Source organism: Drosophila ficusphila, unplaced genomic scaffold (genome assembly GCF_018152265.1).
Source record: "Drosophila ficusphila isolate 14025-0441.05 unplaced genomic scaffold, ASM1815226v1 contig_106, whole genome shotgun sequence".
Classification (NCBI taxonomy): Eukaryota; Metazoa; Arthropoda; class Insecta; order Diptera; family Drosophilidae; genus Drosophila; species Drosophila ficusphila.
The window spans coordinates 2,335,021-2,358,599 of NW_025063993.1; the positions used below are offsets into that span (position 1 = coordinate 2,335,021).

Here is a 23,579-nt window from a genome sequence, read left to right on the forward strand (position 1 = left end):
TAAATATAGTAAGCGATATCCCCCAACAATAACAAAGAAAGCGAGCGGGTGGGCAATGTTTGTGAAGTGTACTGCACAGAAAAAACGGATTATTTAAACTGAATAAATTAGTATTTGGATCAAGCGTTTATCAGAATGATAAGATTTAATTTGTAGATTTGATTAGTAGCTGAATTAAATAAAAACTTATTTCTATACCCGAAGAACCGGCTTCTGGACTTCCTAATTTTGTATAAACTTTTTATATTTTCCTTTCCAAATCAGCATTATAAACATTTTTGTTTCCTAACATTCTGAGTTTATAGCAACTAAAATAAAATAAATATTTAAAACCACTTTAAAATGCAAAATAGGCTTTGGAGTTTTCAGTGTAGGGGAGATTCAAATCCGTTTTCAAGTGCAGCGAGGCGAAGTCGACGGTTTTGCCTTCGAAAGTAATCACAATTGAGTTTCCCCAGCTGCAAGCAGCAACAAAAACAACATCGAACACAGCAAAGCTGCGAAAAGTTTCCTCGGGATGAATTTGTTAGCTTAAAGAAGTTGGGTCCAAAAAAATTTCGAATTTCAATTTTGAAAAGTGGAATGAAATGACCATTTGTTGACCATTAATGCCCACCTTTTAGATTTTTTGACCACCCCCCCATTTCGAAGATATAGAAGTTCGAAAATTTTCGAAAATTTTCGAAAAAAAAAATGTTTCATTTTCAAAATTTTTTTTTCCTAACTGTTAGAACTACATTTGACCAGAAATGCCCACCTTTTAGAATTTTGAAAAAATGTATACTTTGGAAGATATAGGTCTCCAAAGTTTTTTATAAATTACGTCTTAAAAAAAATGTTAAAAAATTTTTTTTTCGGAAAGCACTAGAGAATTGAATGCTTTGAAATGCCCACCCTTTACATTTTTGAAAATTTTCACTGTTCAGGATTTACAGAACTGTAAACTTCAAAACAAATTAAAAAAAAAAACGTCTGCCGACCCCATAAAAAATGAATTTTTCGAAAAACAAATTTATGCCCACATTTGACCACCAGCTCAAATTTAAGATTCTAAAAAAATTATTTGACCACCTCTTAAAAACGAAGATTTTTAACAAAATTCGTTTTTTTACTCGTCAAAAGTGGGTATCTCATATAAACAACGTTTTTTGACACCTTAAAAATTAATTTTTCGAAAAAAAAATTTAAGATCCCATTTGACCACCAGCTCAAATTTAAGATTCTAAAAAAAAATTATTTGACCACCTCTTAAAAATGAAGATATTTAACAAAATTCGTTTTTTACACGTCAAAAGTGGGGGTCTCATAAAAACAACGTTTTTTGACACCTTAAAAATTAATTTTTCGAAAAAAAAATTTAAGATCCCATTTGACCACCAGCTCAAATTTAAGATTCTAAAAAAAAATATTTGACCACCTCTTAAAAACGAAGATTTTTAACAAAATTCGTTTTTTTACCCGTCAAAAGTGGGTATCTCATATAAACAACGTTTTTTGACACCTTAAAAATGAATTTTTCGAAAAAAAATTTAAGATCCCATTTGACCACCAGCTCAAATTTAAGATTCTAAAAAAAAATTATTTGACCACCTCTTAAAAATGAAGATATTTAACAAAATTCGTTTTTTACACGTCAAAAGTGGGGGTCTCATAAAAACAACGTTTTTTGACACCTTAAAAATGAATTTTTCGAAAAAAAAATTTAAGATCCCATTTGACCACCAGCTCAAATTTAAGATTCTAAAAAAAAATATTTGACCACCTCTTAAAAACGAAGATTTTTAACAAAATTCGTTTTTTTACCCGTCAAAAGTGGGTATCTCATATAAACAACGTTTTTGACACCTTAAAAATTAATTTTTCGAAAAAAAATTTAAGATCCCATTTGACCACCAGCTCAAATTTAAGATTCTAAAAAAAAATTATTTGACCACCTCTTAAAAATGAAGATATTTAACAAAATTCGTTTTTTACACGTCAAAAGTGGGGGTCTCATAAAAACAACGTTTTTTGACACCTTAAAAATGAATTTTTCGAAAAAAAAATTTAAGATCCCATTTGACCACCAGCTCAAATTTAAGATTCTAAAAAAAAAATTATTTGACCACCTCTTAAAAATGAAGATATTTAACAAAATTCGTTTTTTACACGTCAAAAGTGGGGGTCTCATAAAAACAACGTTTTTTGACACCTTAAAAATGAATTTTTCGAAAAAAAAATTTAAGATCCCATTTGACCACCAGCTCAAATTTAAGATTCTAAAAAAAAATTATTTGACCACCTCTTAAAAATGAAGATATTTAACAAAATTCGTTTTTTTACACGTCAAAAGTGGCTATCACATAAAAACAACGTTTTTTGACACCTTAAAAATGAATTTTTCGAAAAAAAATTTAAGATCCCATTTGACCACCAGCTCAAATTTAAGATTCTAAAAAAAAATTATTTGACCACCTCTTAAAAATGAAGATATTTAACAAAATTCGTTTTTTACACGTCAAAAGTGGGGGTCTCATAAAAACAACGTTTTTTGACACCTTAAAAATTATTTTTTCGAAAAAAAAATTTAAGATCCCATTTGACCACCAGCTCAAATTTAAGATTCTAAAAAAAAATTATTTGACCACCTCTTAAAAATGAAGATATTTAACAAAATTCGTTTTTTTACACGTCAAAAGTGGCTATCACATAAAAACAACGTTTTTGACACCTAAAAAATTAATTTTTCGAAAAAAAATTTAAGATCCCATTTGACCACCAGCTCAAATTTAAGATTCTAAAAAAAAATTATTTGACCACCTCTTAAAAATGAAGATATTTAACAAAATTCGTTTTTTACACGTCAAAAGTGGGGGTCTCATAAAAACAACGTTTTTTGACACCTTAAAAATGAATTTTTCGAAAAAAAAATTTAAGATCCCATTTGACCACCAGCTCAAATTTAAGATTCTAAAAAAAAATTATTTGACCACCTCTTAAGAATGAAGATATTTAACAAAATTCGTTTTTTTACACGTCAAAAGTGGCTATCACATAAAAACAACGTTTTTGACACCTTAAAAATTAATTTTTCGAAAAAAAAATTTAAGATCCCATTTGACCACCAGCTCAAATTTAAGATTCTAAAAAAAAATTATTTGACCACCTCTTAAAAATGAAGATATTTAACAAAATTCGTTTTTTTACACGTCAAAAGTGGCTATCACATAAAAACAACGTTTTTGACACCTTAAAAATTAATTTTTCGAAAAAAAAATTTAAGATCCCATTTGACCACCAGCTCAAATTTAAGATTCTAAAAAAAAATTATTTGACCACATCTTAAAAATGAAGATATTTAACAAAATTCGTTTTTTTACACGTCAAAAGTGGCTATCACATAAAAACAACGTTTTTGACACCTTAAAAATTAATTTTTCGAAAAAAAAAATTTAAGATCCCATTTGACCACCAGCTCAAATTTAAGATTCTAAAAAAAAATTATTTGACCACCTCTTAAAAATGAAGATATTTAACAAAATTCGTTTTTTACACGTCAAAAGTGGGGGTCTCATAAAAACAACGTTTTTTGACACCTTAAAAATGAATTTTTCGAAAAAAAAATTTAAGATCCCATTTGACCACCAGCTCAAATTTAAGATTCTAAAAAAAAATTATTTGACCACCTCTTAAAAATGAAGATATTTAACAAAATTCGTTTTTTTACACGTCAAAAGTGGCTATCACATAAAAACAACGTTTTTGACACCTAAAAAATTAATTTTTCGAAAAAAAAAATTTAAGATCCCATTTGACCACCAGCTCAAATTTAAGATTCTAAAAAAAAATTATTTGACCACCTCTTAAAAATGAAGATATTTAACAAAATTCGTTTTTTACACGTCAAAAGTGGGGGTCTCATAAAAACAACGTTTTTTGACACCTTAAAAATGAATTTTTCGAAAAAAAAATTTAAGATCCCATTTGACCACCAGCTCAAATTTAAGATTCTAAAAAAAAATTATTTGACCACCTCTTAAAAATGAAGATATTTAACAAAATAGTTTTTCTACACGTCAAAAGTGGTGGTCTCATAAAAACAACGTTTTTTGACACCTTCAAAATGAATTTTTCGAAAAACAAATTTATGCCCACTTTTGACCACCAGCTCAAATTTAAGATTCTAAAAAAAAATTATTTGACCACCTCTTAAAAATTAAAAAGTAAGATTTTTAACAAAAATGTGTTTTTACTACACAAAAACATTAAAATATTGCATAAGACTTTCGCACAGGTAAAAATAAAGGATCGACTAACTATTCGTGTTTAAAGAAAATGTAAATATTTACTTTATAAAGTGCCATTACTCTTCCTGTTTCTTTCGCACTTATGAAAACCTAACCTTTCACTCGCACTTATGAAAGTGATCCATAAAAGAATGCTCAATACGTTACTCTCCGCTCTTGACAAAAAAAACTCACACAAATAAAGCAAATGGTGCACGCATGTAGGGACTTTTGCTTTTTGTCTACAGCGAGAGAAAGAAAAAAGTTTTTTTTTAATATAAGAAGAAAATATTTAAGTGTTGTATTTAAGTCATGAACATATTATGCTTTGCATTTCCCACTTAAAATTTTTGGCAATGAATGTGCTCACAAACCGATAACTCATATTATATACCCGCCATACAAATTTTAATCAAACACTCTTTGCGCCAAAAATGAATTCCAGTGCAAGAGTTCGAAGAAAAAAAGAAAAACAATTTACATTTGGATTAGCAACGGAATAAGAGGAAAGAGAAAACGAAAAAAATTTTTGTGTATAGAGCGGAGAGTACCGTATCGATCATTCCTTTTATGCGAAAGAAACAGGAAAAGCATGTGCCATTAAAAAGTTATTTATTTATTTTATTTATTTAAAAAAAAGTCTTATGCAATTTTTTAATGGTTTTTTATGACTTTTTTTATAGTAGCCTGTAATGTAAAAACGTTTTTTTTTTTAATTTTTGTTTTCAACAAAACTTTTTTTCTTTCTCTCAGTGCGCGAGTTTTTTTTTGCTGAGAGCGAGAGTACCGTATTGAGCATTCCTTTATGGATTACTTCCATGAGTGCGAGTGAAAGGTTTTCGTAAGCGCGAAAGAAACAGGAAAAGAATTTGTGATTGAAAAAGAAAATATTTATTTATTTATGTATGTAAAGATACACGGGGGTGTTGATTGATTTTTTTTATTATTTCTACCTGTGCGAAAGTGTTATGCACTTTTTAAATGAATTTTTTTTTGTAAAAGCCCGTTTTATAAAAAAAAAAAAAAACAATTTTTTTTAAAATTGTTATTTTTAAGAGGTGGTCAAACCTTTTATTTGGGAAAGTGGTCAAACGTGGGCATAAATTATTTTTTGGAAAAATTAATTTTTCAATTATGTAATTAAAAAAAAATTTAAGATTAAAAAAATTTTTTTTTAAATAAATTTTTTCAACAAAAATCTTTTGCCCACCCCCTTTTTTTTTGTAAAAAACAACAACAACAACAATTTTATTTAAAAAAAGCAAGTTAATACATCTTAAAAATATATACATAATACTTATTTATACTTATACATTTTATATTATTTATATTTACATACATACATATTTATGTTTTTTGTTACATTTTAATATATTAAAAAATACTTATAATTATATACATAAATAATCTTAAACTTATTATTTTATATGCACCCCCTTTCCTTTTTTTGTAAAAAACAACAACAATTTTATTTAAACAAAAGCAAGTTAATACATCTTAAAAATATATACATAATACTTATTTATACTTATACATTTTATATTATTTATATTTACATACATACATATTTATGTTTTTTGTTACATTTTAATATATTAAAAATACTTATATTTATATACATAAATAATCTTAAACTTATTATTTTATATGCACCCCCTTTCTTTTTTTGTAAAAAACAACAACAATTTTATTTAAAAAAAACAAGTTAATACATCTTAAAAATATATACATATTTATGTTTTTTGTTACATTTTAATATATTAAAAAATACTTATATTTATATACATAAATAAACTTAAACTTATTAATTTATATGTACCTAAAATTATCCGGATCGCGTATATATGATGATGTGTAGGATCATTTCCGTTTTCAGGGCCGTGCATTTTCGCCACTGTCTGCACATATCGTTGTGGACCTCCCAAAATCCAGTAATCCTGCGGCAATAGGATATGTAATGGCCTATTCCAGGTCCTGTCGCAGACACGTATTCAATCGCACCACTGAGTATATATTTTTGTTTTCCAATTATAATTTCTGGCGGTAATTCAAGCAATGTTGCCGTTCCTTTAACTCCGGTTTTAAAGATATCATGGAACGCACTTTCCATGGCGAACTCCATGTCAACAATGATATGGGGACCTGGGTCTCTTTCAAGGATCTGTTGGCCACCGCATCTTTTGCATACTTCTCTGGTTGTTTTAAAGGTTTCCTCAAGATAGGCCAAAAGTCCCTTATGTAAGCCGAGGTCACTGATTTGTTTGGCATCTGCAAGCTCCAACCGATGGTGCAAGGATCCGTGGCTTTCGCACTCGCTATTGTTTTCATGCGATCGGCGAGTTGTTGCACTAGGTATCCCATTAAGCACTTGATCAACAAATGTTCCAATGTTGGCGTGGCAATATATGATCTGGTTCTTCTGATCAAAGAAACTCATCAAAATCAGCCCTCTATCGCAGTACAGTCCTTGAGAAATTCCCTCGACGGCATACTTTTTAACCAAAGCCACTGTTAGGTTGTCGGTATAATATTTATCCAATTCATTTTTATAAAAAAAGTTGTCGATGTATGCGGTTGATAAAATTTCCACAAGTGAGTCGAACGGGCAGGTATTTTTAAATTGGAGCAGTTGTGAGCCAATCCAAACAGGTCCCATTGCACCGCCATTGCGCAATATTTCGTCCCTTTTCCTTCGATGAGGTCGGTTGTAGATTAATTCAACGTTCGGACATTTTTTTAAATATTTTCCCCTCGGTTTTCCGCTTGTTCCGTCCTGTATTTTAATTTCCTTATTTGATTTTGTTGCTGCCATATGACTAGTCTCGGGTTCACAGTCCTCCGTAAATTCATTTGGTTTGATGGTGTTATTTTTCACCTTCCAGTTCTCTTCGTTCATTAAATATTCCATATCATTGTTGTTCTGAGTTTCCTCGGGAAGTCCTTTCCGTTCCGCTCGGTCTTTTTCCTTTATCATTGTATCTTTTATGAAAGCGGGGACGTTGTAGTTTTTTCTTCGCATCGCTGCACGTTCTAGTTTGCAGACGGCTTCTATACAGCGGATGTGTTGCACCACAAACTTATCTGCTCGCACTGGCCGATTAAATATGCTCATATCGGTGTTCTTCAAATCCTTAAAGTAGGCTTCCACGAGGGCCGAAGATCCGACGTCATATTTTGAGGAGAATTTTGTTTTTAAAACATTTGTCCATAACACGAAATATTGTCCCAATTTTAGGAGATGTTGCACCAATTCAGGAAGGTAATATGGGTTTGGTCGGCACTTGGCAGAATTGCACATGGATGCCTCATCTTCGGCAGAGTTTTTAATGCTGGAGATGAAGTCAGATATATCGTTGCTAACATCCTCCGTTTGTTCCGGTAGAAATTCATTTTCATTCAGTTCTTCTTCATAAACCGGAGCGGTAAACGTGGCGATTTGGGTAAGGAGGTATTTTTCATTTTTGAAACTCGCCAAGATTTCTCCTTTTTCATCCTCTCCGGAGGACTCGCTGAGCGCAACAATTAGGGTGGACTTCAGCATTTGGGCAAACGTCTCCTTGGTTTCACAAGTCGTTGCAACTCCAATGCATCTTATGTAAAAGTCCTTCACATTTGTCAATTTTCCTTTGAAGACATTTTTCCTGCACATCATTTTTATCAGATGTGCGATGTCCAGCCGAATATAGCATCGAGGCAGTTGAGTCGGCATTTCATTTGATAGATGATGGAAGCATTTTGTCATATATGTACTGAGTCTGCATTCATTAAAACTTAAGCTTATTCCGTTTAGAAGAGCCAGGGAGAAGTCGCACACAACCTCCTGGGGAAAATGTCCAGATTTAGTGATAAATCTGCTCAGCCAAAATTGGATGCTTGCAGTGTCGTGTTTGGCGGAAAGCATTTGAAATACAGGAAATATGCTGTCATCGCCCTCCATCACAATTTGGTATAAGAACACATAACTTGTATCGCCGTTTGGTTTTTTGATTGGCATCACCACGCTCCCAGTAGCGTCCACCGAAATTTTTTGCACTGCTTTTATTCTTGATGCGTATGTCTTAATTTGGGCGCCTGTGCAATAAATGCAGAAAAACTCATCCAATCCAATATCCAGGATGCATCCAGCCAATTCACCATCATATTTTTTTAAATATAGGGACGTTATTGGATCACGATCCTTAATGATTCCAAGGTGCTTGTTAGTGGCCTCTTCACGCAGTTTTCGAAGAGTTGGTAATGACGGCAAATGGCTCGGCTCTGGGTCGTCTTCATTCATGTCCTTGGTGGCTTCCTTTCTCCACAATGCCGCTTTTTTCAATATCAATTCCTCTCCGATTTCCATTCTTCTGGATCCAGTACACTTCCGTTTTTTGCAGTGAGGAATACCTCGAGTATCTGGTACTGAGACCGATATGGTGATGCCACTGTCCAAATGCGGTTCAGTAAGGCAATGTCCTTTTAATATAGAGTTGCACTCCCTGCAAAGACCTTCAATTTGAAGCCAGATACTGTCCGCTTTTCCAGATATTTTGGCCCGTTTGAAACTAAAAGCACAAGGAAGCGGAACTTTTTCGTACACAAGTTTTGCAATTATATCCGTCCAGTTATTTTGCAGATTGTTCCTCGAACGCAAGTCCTTCTCCTGATCGGCTTTAGGGGCAATCGATCTCCAAACTTCTTCGTCCAAGTGCAGGTTTATATAAATTGTGGTGAGGGGTCCATTCTTTGAAGGCTCGGTGACCTGGAACTCAGGGTCGTTATCAGGTACTGTGGAATTTAGGGTACTGTTGGCAGTTTTATCCAACTGCGTGAAGCCACATCGTTTTTTTACCATATTTAGGACATCATTTCTGTTGACTCGGGCGTAGAAATTTAATGTACTTGCGTTGATCTTTCCGTGCAATTGGTTACTTGCATCCGTCCAAACATTGTCTTTCCTTGGCTTAAGAGCACCAGTTTCGGTGAATATGTTGACGCTGCACAGTGCGTCCACGATGGCAACGAAATCAATATATTTCCCGTATGGCATTGTGTTTTTTTGGTATCACTTTTTATCACTACAAGCAAACTACCACTTTACGCACTTATCACTGCGAGTTTTAAGCAGTGGAATATAAAAACTTTAAGTAAAGATACCGAAATTACGAATAAAATTCACATAAAGTGTTGTCTTATATAAATTATATTAGGGTTATGATATTTTTTCAATTTTTTTTGTAAGAAATTAAAAAATGTATAAAATTATAAAAATTATTATAATAAAATATATAAGTATAAGATATGTATATTAAAAATAAAAAAAAAACTTTAAGAGCTTATAAATATAGTACTTTTGTAATGTTAATTTAAAAATTAAATATAAATAAAAAAAAAATATATAAAAAAGGATGTACTTGCAGTTTTCACAGTTGTAGCAGCAGTAGGTTACTATCCAAATTTATGCCGCTAAGCTGTAAAACCGAAAATTATGACACGGCACGAAATTCTAATAACAAGTGAGTTAAAACGGAAAGACAAAATTTTTTAAAAGCCAAAAATTTAAACGGTTGTGTTCTTAGAAAAATTAAATTAATTAAATGGGATTGAATGAATAAAAATTTTAAAATTTTGCAAGACTTAAAAAAGACTATCAACAAAAATCACAAAACACAAAGAAAAAGAAACGGATTTTTTGAGACAGAAAATGAATTGAATTGTTGAATTTTAAGTTCTTTAAAAAATTAAAAAAGAAAAGTTATGGTTGAAAAAATAATCAAACTTGAAAAATGTTGTCAGTCTTTAAAAAGACTCTACAAATTCACAAAGATTCGTTAAATTAAACACAAAGATTGCTATTAAGAATTTCGTGCAACTCCACACCAGCTTTATTCCTTGTGATTGCAAACGAAGGATTTGTCACAGCTCTAAAGACACTCACGTTGGAACACTTATGACAAGGCACAAAATTCTAGTAATAAGTAAAATTGTAAGTGAAATTTAACGTCGAAATCAAACTTGAAAATTTAGCAAGTCTTTAAAAAGACTATCAACAAAATTCACAAGGATCAACAATTTAAAACACAAATAAAAAGAATATACTAGAATTTCGTGCAATGTCACTTCACTTTTATTCACTTTGAACAAACGATTTTAAGTAGTTCCGGACTGTAAGCGTAATTAAATTCGCGCACAACTTTTCACTTGACTTTTCACACAAAAAATAGACTAACTTCGGCTTGTAAGTGTCTATTTTATATCTGATATGAAAATCGCGGAGGAAAGCGTTTTTAGGTAACAAGTGTTTAAAAATATGCAATCCATAAAACTTATTGCACATTGCGTAAAAACCTGTCATATAAAAAAACCCATAAAAAATTGCATGAAACGGAAAACCCTTTATAACAGGTACAACCGTTTTCAAACCTTAAACGGAAGTAGGTAAACCATTCATTGAACATAGAAAGGGTCAACTATTTTATTTCCTACCTACAAGAATTGACTCACTTTGTATTTATACCTGATACGAAAGTCGAGGAAAAAACCGTTTTTTAAGTGACAAGTGCTCCAGTTTGGAAATATTCAATCTATAAAATTTATTGCACCTTACGGAAAAAACTAGTCATATAAAAAACCCTTTAAAAGAGTAACATGAAACGGGAAAACCCTTTCAAACAGGTTAACTGTTAACCCATTCATGTTAAAAATCTTCATTTTTAAGAGGTGGTCAAATAATTTTTTTTTAGAATCTTAAATTTGAGCTGGTGGTCAAATGGGATCTTAAATTTTTTTTTCGAAAAATTAATTTTTAAGGTGTCAAAAACGTTGTTTTTATGTGATAGCCACTTTTGACGTGTAAAAAAACGAATTTTGTTAAATATCTTCATTCTTAAGAGGTGGTCAAATAATTTTTTTTTAGAATCTTAAATTTGAGCTGGTGGTCAAATGGGATCTTAAATTTTTTTTTCGAAAAATTCATTTTTAAGGTGTCAAAAAACGTTGTTTTTATGAGACCCCCACTTTTGACGTGTAAAAAAAGAATTTTGTTAAATATCTTCATTTTTAAGAGGTGGTCAAATAATTTTTTTTTAGAATCTTAAATTTGAGCTGGTGGTCAAATGGGATCTTAAATTTTTTTTTCGAAAAATTAATTTTTAAGGTGTCAAAAAACGTTGTTTATATGAGATACCCACTTTTGACGGGTAAAAAAACGAATTTTGTTAAAAATCTTCGTTTTTAAGAGGTGGTCAAATATTTTTTTTTTTAGAATCTTAAATTTGAGCTGGTGGTCAAATGGGATCTTCAATTTTTTTTTTCGAAAAATTCATTTTTAAGGTGTCAAAAAACGTTGTTTTTATGAGACCACCACTTTTGACGTGTAGAAAAACTATTTTGTTAAATATCTTCATTTTTAAGAGGTGGTCAAATAATTTTTTTTTAGAATCTTAAATTTGAGCTGGTGGTCAAATGGGATCTTAAATTTTTTTTCGAAAAATTCATTTTTAAGGTGTCAAAAAACGTTGTTTTTATGAGACCACCACTTTTGACGTGTAGAAAAACTATTTTGTTAAATATCTTCATTTTTAAGAGGTGGTCAAATAATTTTTTTTTAGAATCTTAAATTTGAGCTGGTGGTCAAATGGGATCTTAAATTTTTTTTTCGAAAAATTCATTTTTAAGGTGTCAAAAAACGTTGTTTTTATGAGACCCCCACTTTTGACGTGTAAAAAACGAATTTTGTTAAATATCTTCATTTTTAAGAGGTGGTCAAATAATTTTTTTTTAGAATCTTAAATTTGAGCTGGTGGTCAAATGGGATCTTAAATTTTTTTTTCGAAAAATTAATTTTTAAGGTGTCAAAAACGTTGTTTTTATGTGATAGCCACTTTTGACGTGTAAAAAAACGAATTTTGTTAAATATCTTCATCTTTAAGAGGTGGTCAAATAATTTTTTTTTAGAATCTTAAATTTGAGCTGGTGGTCAAATGGGATCTTAAATTTTTTTTTCGAAAAATTAATTTTTTAGGTGTCAAAAACGTTGTTTTTATGTGATAGCCACTTTTGACGTGTAAAAAAACGAATTTTGTTAAATATCTTCATTTTTAAGAGGTGGTCAAATAATTTTTTTTTAGAATCTTAAATTTGAGCTGGTGGTCAAATGGGATCTTAAATTTTTTTTTCGAAAAATTCATTTTTAAGGTGTCAAAAAACGTTGTTTTTATGAGACCCCCACTTTTGACGTGTAAAAAACGAATTTTGTTAAATATCTTCATTTTTAAGAGGTGGTCAAATAATTTTTTTTTAGAATCTTAAATTTGAGCTGGTGGTCAAATGGGATCTTAAATTTTTTTTTCGAAAAATTAATTTTTAAGGTGTCAAAAACGTTGTTTTTATGTGATAGCCACTTTTGACGTGTAAAAAAACGAATTTTGTTAAATATCTTCATTTTTAAGATGTGGTCAAATAATTTTTTTTAGAATCTTAAATTTGAGCTGGTGGTCAAATGGGATCTTAAATTTTTTTTTCGAAAAATTAATTTTTAAGGTGTCAAAAACGTTGTTTTTATGTGATAGCCACTTTTGACGTGTAAAAAAACGAATTTTGTTAAATATCTTCATTTTTAAGAGTAGGTCAAATAATTTTTTTTTAGAATCTTAAATTTGAGCTGGTGGTCAAATGGGATCTTAAAATTTTTTTCGAAAAATTAATTTTTAAGGTGTCAAAAACGTTGTTTTTATGTGATAGCCACTTTTGACGTGTAAAAAACGAATTTTGTTAAATATCTTCATTCTTAAGAGGTGGTCAAATAATTTTTTTTTAGAATCTTAAATTTGAGCTGGTGGTCAAATGGGATCTTAAATTTTTTTTCGAAAAATTCATTTTTAAGGTGTCAAAAAACGTTGTTTTTATGAGACCCCCACTTTTGACGTGTAAAAAACGAATTTTGTTAAATATCTTCATTTTTAAGAGGTGGTCAAATAATTTTTTTTTAGAATCTTAAATTTGAGCTGGTGGTCAAATGGGATCTTAAATTTTTTTTTCGAAAAATTAATTTTTTAGGTGTCAAAAACGTTGTTTTTATGTGATAGCCACTTTTGACGTGTAAAAAAACGAATTTTGTTAAATATCTTCATTTTTAAGAGGTGGTCAAATAATTTTTTTTTAGAATCTTAAATTTGAGCTGGTGGTCAAATGGGATCTTAAATTTTTTTTTCGAAAAAATAATTTTTAAGGTGTCAAAAAACGTTGTTTTTATGAGACCCCCACTTTTGACGTGTAAAAAACGAATTTTGTTAAATATCTTCATTTTTAAGAGGTGGTCAAATAATTTTTTTTTAGAATCTTAAATTTGAGCTGGTGGTCAAATGGGATCTTAAATTTTTTTTCGAAAAATTCATTTTTAAGGTGTCAAAAAACGTTGTTTTTATGTGATAGCCACTTTTGACGTGTAAAAACGAATTTTGTTAAATATCTTCATTTTTAAGAGGTGGTCAAATAATTTTTTTTTAGAATCTTAAATTTGAGCTGGTGGTCAAATGGGATCTTAAATTTTTTTTTCGAAAAATTCATTTTTAAGGTGTCAAAAAACGTTGTTTTTATGAGACCCCCACTTTTGACGAGTAAAAAAACGAATTTTGTTAAAAATCTTCGTTTTTAAGAGGTGGTCAAATAATTTTTTTAGAATCTTAAATTTGAGCTGGTGGTCAAATGTGGGCATAAATTTGTTTTTCGAAAAATTCATTTTTTATGGGGTCGGCAGACGTTTTTTTTTTTAATTTGTTTTGAAGTTTACAGTTCTGTAAATCCTGAACAGTGAAAATTTTCAAAAATGTAAAGGGTGGGCATTTCAAAGCATTCAATTCTCTAGTGCTTTCCGAAAAAAAAAAATTTTTTAACATTTTTTTTTAAGACGTAATTTATAAAAAACTTTGGAGACCTATATCTTCCAAAGTATACATTTTTTCAAAATTCTAAAAGGTGGGCATTTCTGGTCAAATGTAGTTCTAACAGTTAGGAAAAAAAAATTTTGAAAATGAAACATTTTTTTTTTTTCGAAAATTTTCGAAAATTTTCGAACTTCTATATCTTCGAAATGGGGGGTGGTCAAAAAATCTAAAAGGTGGGCATTAATGGTCAACAAATGGTCATTTCATTCCACTTTTCAAAATTGAAATTCGAAATTTTTTTGGACCCAACTTCTTTAAGCTGAATTTGTTGCCTTGGCAGGGTCTGATAAGACTTATATTTCGTTTATATGTATCAAAAAGGAGCCCTGGCAACGCCTTTTTTGCGAGCCAAACGTTTGACGACGCGGAAGTGATTAAACAGCACTGAAAAATAAGGGAAAGGGCCGCCTGCCAAAAATTGATTCTTACAACCCAGTCATAGAGTTTGCTTGTTTTTAAACTGTGTGTATACTGTGGGTCGCCATTTCATTGTTACCATAAACACATTCCATTCTTTTGCAAACCATAAATAATTAAACAAATATATTTCTAAACCAATGTTCAACAATTTCACGCATCAAATATTGTAGTCTTGGAATCCGAGAAAACAAAAACATCATGCAAATATTAAAACAAGCAATTCCTACAAATAGAATTTTACATTTGAATGGCGGGCCAATTTTAGTTTTTCTGCAAACAACTCGGCATGAAACTAACTGACAAGATAACTTTAATTTGTATTACAATAAACAATTCTACAATAATACTACAATAATTTGAGTTCAAATCATGATTTAGTTTACCACCAGCATGCTTGATATAAAAGGAAATGTTAAGGAACATTTTTTTACTAATGAAAGAGTCCCTATTCGGTTAACAAGCCCAAAACAACAAAGAAACGAGGCAAAGGAAAACGCGCGCTTTGCTTGAGCCGCTGCCCACGCCAATTAGAATTATTAATTCCAATTGGGCGGCGCTTTGCAACACTGTCCGACGCCACCACACGAACGCACACCAGTGCAATCAGAGCCAGTTTGTCTGGCAATTGAACAATTGAGCGAAAAGAGCGACTTGCGCTGAGAGCGAAAAAGAGAGCGACTGAGGCAAAGACGCGCGTAAAACAACGAAGCGTTTTTTTGCCAGGGTATAGAGAGCATATCGGGACTGGTTTTGCGTTAGTATTTGGGCATTAATAATGCAGAGTAAAACAGTTAAGAATAGGGGTGGCGAATGGGGCACCAAAACAACGCTGACTTGACCCATTCCGGGCCATATTCTCCATTCTCCAGATTTTACAGGGTATCAGAGCGAATGCAGGCACAAAGCGGAATCGGCAATGACAACAAAGAGCGCAGAACGCGAGAAGGCAAATAGGAAAAATAACGACGGAGAAGAACAAAAATCAATTTGAGTGGATGCTGGACTTATTTTGTTCGCTCCTCTTTTTTGCACAAAGTTTAAAAAGCTGTATGCAGTACACACACACTCACACAAACACAGGGAAACACAGACAGCAACACGCGACGGCTTTTTTGCCGGTTGGGGTAAAATACAGAGAAAATACGCAGAGAGAACGCTTGATTATGCTTAATTTGTTGTTAATCAAACACAAAACACCGCGGCCGGGCCGTTAAAAAAGCCCAGGAAAGCAATCAATTTTAGAGAAAAGGAGCTCACGTTTTTTGCTGCAGAACGGAATCGGTATCGGGTTTATTTGCCGGATTGTATTTCACGTTAATTACCGATTCTGTGTTTCTTTGTTTCTGCGCACACTTTAAATTTGCATTTGCGAAGCGACAATTGCCGTTTTATTCCGCTCGTTACTTTTTCAGAGGCTCTGCTGCACACCGTAAACTCAACCAATCTGAATTTCCGATTTCTGAGATATATTCTTATGCGAGACAATGCGATAATGCGCGACGCAGACCGAACTCCACCAAATTTTTTTCGAAAATGAATTTTTTAACAGGAACACAACGTTTTCTCAACAGAAGTGTGTAAGATAACAGTGGCAGCTTTTGCGATGACGGAGAGCGGACGGATTTCGCTTGTGGGGGAGACATTCTGTCTCTCCCGCTCACGCTATTGCTCTCCTTGCGCTTATTTGCGTTTTCCTAACAGAAAAACGTTGTATCTTAACAGCTCTGTTAAGAGCAAGAGAGAGCGCCAGTGATAGAATAGGTGGTGGGAGGGAGGAGCTAGAAAAAGCTAGGCAGATTACGAATAAATGAACTGAAAGTTGAACTGATGGAAACATAATTTACGGCTGCGGAATATAAATTTTAAAGCATAGGTAAGCAGAACGATGAACAACGGAACAGGCGACGGGGGTGTACTTTGCGCTCAGAGCGTCAGCGAGAGAGCCGAGAGTCCAATTCCGTATGTGTGCGACACATACAGACAAAGTCGAGTGAGCTTGGGAGAGTGCAAGACCTATGGTCGTCCCGCTCTCACTCATTGAAGGCTCGGCTGCGCATGATCGAGAGAGCTGAGTGAGTCTTTGAGTGGCCTGGCACTGTTAGACATAACAGAAACTCTGATTTGATTTCCCGATCACTGCAGTTTCCCGTTCGATAGTTCCAATGGGAAGAGTGAGTGGAATGTGGGTTACATTTTAAGCCAGTGGAGGCTTTTTTGACTTTGACTACTCGATACTTTATTAAAAGTGATTCGTTTCCTTTACCTAGCTTTACTTTTTCAAAACTTTTTTTGCGAAATCAGTAAGAATTATTTCAATAAGGTGCCACATTAGAGATTAAATATGTACAATGCCTAAATTTATTTTTAAACTACAGAAATCTTATAAAACTCAAAATACTGCCTTTCGCAACGTTTTAACGAATTCTTTGAAACAAAGCAACCGATTTTTTTCTTTTTGTTAAATTGTTCTTATATAAAAAAAATTAATAATAGAAGCATCGTTTTTTGGTTTGCGTACGCAAGCTTCCGACTGGGAAATCCTCCTTTTTCCACCTTCGCATGTCGCTTGCAATTAATGAAAGGGACTAAAACATAATGCACAAATTGAGTCTAGCAACAACAAACAAACGCACATGTAATGAATTGCTTTTAAATTAAATTATGTAATTAGTTTTATGCCGAAACGGCTTACAAAAACGACAAAGGATTACACAAATATTTTCAGTTCATTATAAATGAGCGAGCCACAATAACAACAACGAAATTCCAATTAGACCCGACTGCGATAAAACTTGAATGTTTCTGATTGGGTTTCCTATTTAGGCTTCATCGTCCCAAATGACCTTCAAAGGTGGTAAAACTAGTTAAATTGCATCCACCAATGGTTTTCCTGGAAACGGTTAAATGAATTATGTGTTTTTTAAGGTGTAACAAATGGTGCTATAATAAATTGAAAGTAATTTCAGTCCGGGTTTAATTGTTATTAAATCAATATGTTATTACACACGCAAGGCTTAGACATTTGAAAGACAATACCTATGTATGTATGCAGTTGGCTATACTTCCAAAAAGCCGCGGCCTCGTAAAGTGTCAAAATTTAAAGGATCAGGATTGAGGTCGAAGTTGGAAATGGTTTTCTTGAAAACCCGTTTAAATCCCTTCTTATAACCTTATAGAGGGTGTTATAATTTCATCTAGAAGTTTGCAACGTAGTAAAAAAAACAATATTTAGCTGCCATTAAAAAAAGCGAAAAATCTATAGAAAATTTATCCAACAAATATCATCTAGAAGTTTGCAACGTAGTAAAAAAAACAATATTTAGCTGCCATTAAAAAAAGCGAAAAATCTATAGAAAATTTATCCAACAAATATCATACCTTCGATGTGTTTTATAACACAGTATAATTTTAAGAATAGAAATAGAACTATATTCGACGTTTAACTATTTCTAAATTACATAAAGTTGTAGTAGTTTGAAATTGTTGCAGGGCTGAGCTACTTAGAAGCTTAAATCGTTTAAGTTTTAGAATGTCTAATTTTGTATCCAAATAATATATATTTTTTAAACTATAACATCTTTAATCCCATTTTTGCGGGATTGTATTTCTGTTTTAATTTGGAGAAACATAAAAGGCTCTTTAATCCTGTTGCCTGACTTAAACAGATCTTGAGGATCTTGCAAACCCAAAACCTTAAAAAACACATATTTTTTTCTTGTTGGCCTTTAAAATTTCTCTTATTTTTCGCTACAAGAATTTGCATGCGAACTTTCTCGCTATATAAATATCGGACCTGTTAAATATTAAATTTAGAATTATGGTATGGTGGTTCTGTGATTTTCGGTCTTAGCTTTCATTTAAAATATAATTTTTTTTAGTACACAAAGTGCATTCATTTTTTTTGTCGCAGAAAATGAAAACCTTTATAAACGAACACAAAGGTAAAGTCAATTAATTGATGATTGGTAAGAGAAAAACAATATTTAGAAAAAATTGGCAAAAAAGTGGGCTATGGCAAAAAGTATCTGGGAAGTGGGAGTGGCTCTGCACTCAACTGACGGCCCAACTTTCAATTGAAGGCTTTGTCCGTGTGTCCAGTGTAAAAACGATAAGTGCAAAATTTAATTAAATTTCATTTCAGCAGAAAAACCCTAGAGAAGAGGAGCATCGCGCAGAAGTCCGCATTGAAGTCCGTTACAAGCGAAATGCATTAAGCCCACGAGTTTTAATTAAATTATTATTAATCTCATTTGACTGCGTGCATGTGTGGGCACAGTCCTGCCGCACCTGACTTCGCCTGATGAAAGAGGAGCAATCGAATTTCATAAATAAACAAACCGAAATAAAAAGGAAATCAAGAGGCAAAAAACTTTGACGTGCCCCACAAAATATTCCTATCTGTGCCCAAAAGTTAACTGCCTGTGGTTCGTGGTTAGTGGGTGGTGGGTGGTGGACGGTGGGTGGTGTTGGGTGGAAAAGAGGAGTTTGGAAAAGCTGGCGAACAGTTTGACAGACGAAATTAGGTCGTCTGAATTTTGAATAAGCTCTAATTGTCATGAAATGCGACTAAAATTGTCAATATAACCGATTGCCACCGATTCAGTGTCCTTCCCCCGCCCACACCCTCCGCCCATTTATCAACTGCACAATCCACTCATTATCGATCCGGATTATGCAAATCGCCATTGGTCCAGTCCATAATCAATTTGCCATTACATTGACAAAAAATTCAGCTTTATAACTTATTGTGACTGACTAAAAACTCAATACTGGTATTCAATATTAAAGCATTAATAATCTATTTAGAAGGCTTTACGGTTTTTGCAGAATGTTTAAGTATATGTAAGCCAAAGAAAAAAAAACAAATTCTCTATATTTATTTGGCATAAAAGTTGGTAATTACCAGCCATTTTTAAAGAACAAACAAAGAATTTTCATAAAAGTGATTTTCCGACTTCTTCGAATTACTATATATTGTTTAAAGAATACATTTTACAATTCACAATTTTACACACTTTTTTATAACAGCTTCACATTAAGATATTCGATTCCATTTAAAATTTAATTTATGAATATCTAACACTGAATAGAAAAATTTTCACCAATTTTTTTTGTTTACTTAGCATTGCTATGATTTTTGTATACAAATTTAGTTCTTTCACAATTGTTTAAAAAGTTTGAAGCTATGGAATTTTGTTCCTACTTTTTTTCTAACTTGTACACAAATATAGAAGAGAGTAAGGACAAGGAGCTATATATGGTATTAACTCTAAAAGTAATGCTGTTTTTAATATATGCGTTCATATACTTCATAAGTTCGGAAATGTGTTTTTTACTATATTCTGACGTAAATTGCATCGCAATCTGCAAGAACCTAAAAGTATCTTTACTGTGTGTGCGCTAGCATTCTAGAATTTTTAAGACATTTCCATGTGACCAGAAAATGCTGTCCCATTTGTTCACACTTGTTGAAGAAACCGCTAAGAGGAGTCCTTGCCCTCCACCACTCTATTTCCGTTTATCCCCACTTCTCTGTAAATCATTCACCTCTCATAAGCTTTAAGTTCTTAGGAAACATTTCAATGTAAATCTATTTGAGTTGGCCTCTTTCAGTGGCTTAGTGGTTGCTAACTGAAATGGCCAAAGCCGTGCTCGAGCAAGAAAGCGGCAAGTTCATTTAACTAATAGCCAACAATTTATAACTAGCTTGAGCTGCACTCCTTCCTTCGCAGATACAAAAAGCCTGCGACGACGCACAACTAATGGCCTTACCTGAGCAGAAGTCTCGCCCCCGATTCCTCGGGAGGAAAACTAATCCGCTTAATGTTTTGCCTATCTCCTAAAATATGGCCAGTGCTGGGCAGGTCCTGCAGGACACGACAGCCTCCTTATGCCCTATGTGTGTGTGTGCTGGAGCGTATTTCCACCGTCGATAAGGCAAGAGAAGTCCGAAAGGCATGAACTTAAACTTCACGTCGTGACAACCAAGGGAACAAGAAAACGCCGTGGAAAATTGAAATACAAGTGCTGTATAGTTCGTGGAGGAAAGTTCTCCAGAGATAACTTAAATAGAGCAAATACGGGAGCGTGATGATAATGTGATAAGCAGCTCGTGATGGGAAACGAAGAAAGGAAACCAAAAGTCTACATGCGAGTCTGCTAATTAACTAAATTGTAGCCAAAACTTTTGTCTCTGTGCGACTCAAAAGGCAAAGTTGAACCCGGGGAAATGGACGAGAGGACGGACAAGTTTGATACCATCGTTCACTACAGAATTTAATTTGTGCATCAAATCCACTAACTACATTCAGTTACATTTTATCGAAGGAGATTTCTGTAACACCCCAAATTTGATTTGTTTCGAAACAAGGAATACCTGCCCTTAAAGTTGTCCTTAATTTTTTCCTGAAAAAAAAGCATTCACATTATTTAATAAAATAATTGTATTTTCTTTTGTTGTTCTTAAATATTTCTTCCTTAAAAAATATCAACAAATATTTGATTACCTAGCTGTGTATACATTTAATTTTTTCTGTGAAAAACAAAATTAATTAAAATACGCCTTTGAAAACCTTTACAGAAATAATATGAAGCCCAGTTAGCAACTTCTATTATTTTGTAAAAACGTGTTTCGGAAACTTTTCTTGTAATTTTCTTGATAGACTGTTAAGACCTTAACCCGCTAATCCATCCCACAGACTGCCAAACCTGCTTTCCCCGAGAAAGGCGGCCTGTACAAACGCACACACACACACTAACACACGCGTAGTATATTGAAGCTGAGCAGCTGCGAGCGCTTATTAAGCTTTAAATGTGGCACGAAAAACGCGACCCCGAAATTTGCGTTGCATACTTTGCTGCGCCCAGACTCTCGCCGAGGTGTTTCCATACATACACATGTAAGTATGTATGTATGTATGTATGGATGTATGTATATTTCAGGGTGTTTGTTTGGGGCTATGTACGCTTCGCCTGCTTATTTAATTTGCCACAAAATTGTAGTAGGATGTTTACCTACAATACCCACTGTACTATAGAATAAGAGTTACAGTTAAAGTCCAGAGATGTCTAACCATCTCTCCCGCTCTCATAGAATAGAATATAATAGAATAAGTAAATGATCATGTATTGCGAGCTCGCTCACGCGGCTAAACGAGGAGAAGAAGGAAGAGAATAAAAAGGCATTCAATGTCAGACAATTAAGAAGAGCAGTCGCATATTTGGAATAAAAAGTGATTAAAGAAATACAACAAACGTCTTACTGTTACAACATCAGAAGTGGTTATTACTCATAATGCCTGACACGGATTTAAATCAGTTTTCGGTGGTTCAATTAAAAACCTGGTTAACAGTGCTTGGGCTGCGAACCTTGGGCTCAAAAGCAGAGTTAATGGCGCGTCTACAGGCGATTTCTCCGGAAGCACGCGGTGACCCCCCAAGCGAGGCAGCAGAGCAACAAGAGCAGCCACCAGCTCTGGAGCTTGGCGAGATGGATGGGGCCGAATCACTACCGCTCCAGCAAGGAGACCATGACTTCGAGGAAGTTTTGATCAACCCCTATTTGACGACGGCACAGGCAGTTGACGGCATCGGCATGGAGCAGCTTTCCGTTATCGAGGTCGAGAAAACTGCGTTGCAGAAGATTCGAGACGAAATCGAAGCAAACAAGGCTGTGTTAATGAAAATCCAGGCCGAGATCGCTGGCGCCAACAGAAACAAGCCAGTTCATGTCCAGCAGAGCAACGGCGGCAGCGGCCGAAACTTCGAGATCGACGGCGGCAGCGGCCGAAACTTCGAGATCGACGGCGACGGCGACAGAAACATCGAGAACAACGGAAACAGCGGCAGAAATGCCGAGAACGACGGCGACGGCGACAGAAACTTCGCGAACAACGGCGACAGCAGCAGAAATTCCGGGAACGACGGCGACGGCGGCAGAAACTTCTCGAACGACGGCGACGGCAGCAGAAACTTCGCTAGGCACGACGACAGCGACAGAAACTCCGAGAACAACAGCGACGTCGGCAGAGGCTTCGAGAATATCGACATCCCTTTCAGTGCCAGTGTTGTAAAGAAAACGGCAGACAGTGAGGATCAACGTCAAATCGCAAATGTAAACAAACGTTCAGAATCTTTTACAGCCTCGCTTGCATTAGCAAAAGAAGTCACAATGGACTACGACGGTAACTGGTGCGCACGAAAATGGGTCACACAATTGCGAAACATTGCTAAAGTGTATGATTTGGATACTTCGGGTGTGCGAATGCTTCTCATTGCCAAACTTAAAGGGAAGGCCCAAATCTGGCTGCACGCAAATGCCACGCGTATTTTGGAGACAAGCGACCGTTTGTGTGAGCAGTTAATCATGGCGTTTGGAACGAAGATGTCTAAAGGGGAGTTTAGAAATAAATTCCAAAATCGTCGTTGGAGTTCTGGTGAGCGGTTCTCTGACTACTTCGAGGAAAAAATCATGCTGGCGAACGACATCGACATCGACGTGGAGGAGCTTCTCGAGAGCATCATTGAAGGAATTCCTATCCAGGGACTGCGCGACCAGGCTCACATCCAATGTTTCTCCGAGCCTATGCAGATCCTGAAAGCCTTCTCAGGGATTCGCTTGCCGGAGCACAAGCAGATTGGCAGTTCTTCGCAACGTCCTTCGGATAAAAAAGCTGATCTGCGTTGCGCTAATTGCAACTCGAAGGGGCACTTCGCAAAGGAATGCCGTAAACCGAAAAGGGAGTCAGGATCCTGCTATGCGTGTGGGAAGTTTGGACACTTCGTGGGGCAATGCCCGGATCGAAAAAGCGCAAATACAAATAATAATTACGTAAGATACCTTAAAATATTTTTTAACAACACTTTTGAAACCCCATTAATTGCAGCATGCCTCATAGACACAGGGAGTCCCATCTCATTTGCAAAAAAAGGCATCATATCCACGAAAATAAAAAGAGAGATAGTTTCTGAA

At 33.9% G+C, this 23,579-nt stretch overlaps 1 protein-coding gene across 22 annotated transcripts in view; it reads right to left on the reverse strand.

The window, feature by feature from the left end:
• The window catches only part of LOC108093572 (poly(rC)-binding protein 3), a 106,174-nt gene that overhangs the window by 46,832 nt on the left and 35,763 nt on the right, over positions 1 to 23,579 (reverse strand). For 20 of the 22 annotated variants that reach the window (XM_017193688.2, XM_017193687.2, XM_017193686.2 and 17 more), the window contains exon 1: positions 15,866 to 16,149. The exons of 1 other annotated variant lie outside the window; for it this stretch is intronic. The gene's annotated coding sequence lies outside the window, so the exon portion shown is untranslated. Of the gene's footprint in view, positions 1 to 15,865; positions 16,150 to 23,579 lie in introns of those variants that run through there. One more of the 22 variants, XM_017193670.2, reaches the window with a different exon arrangement.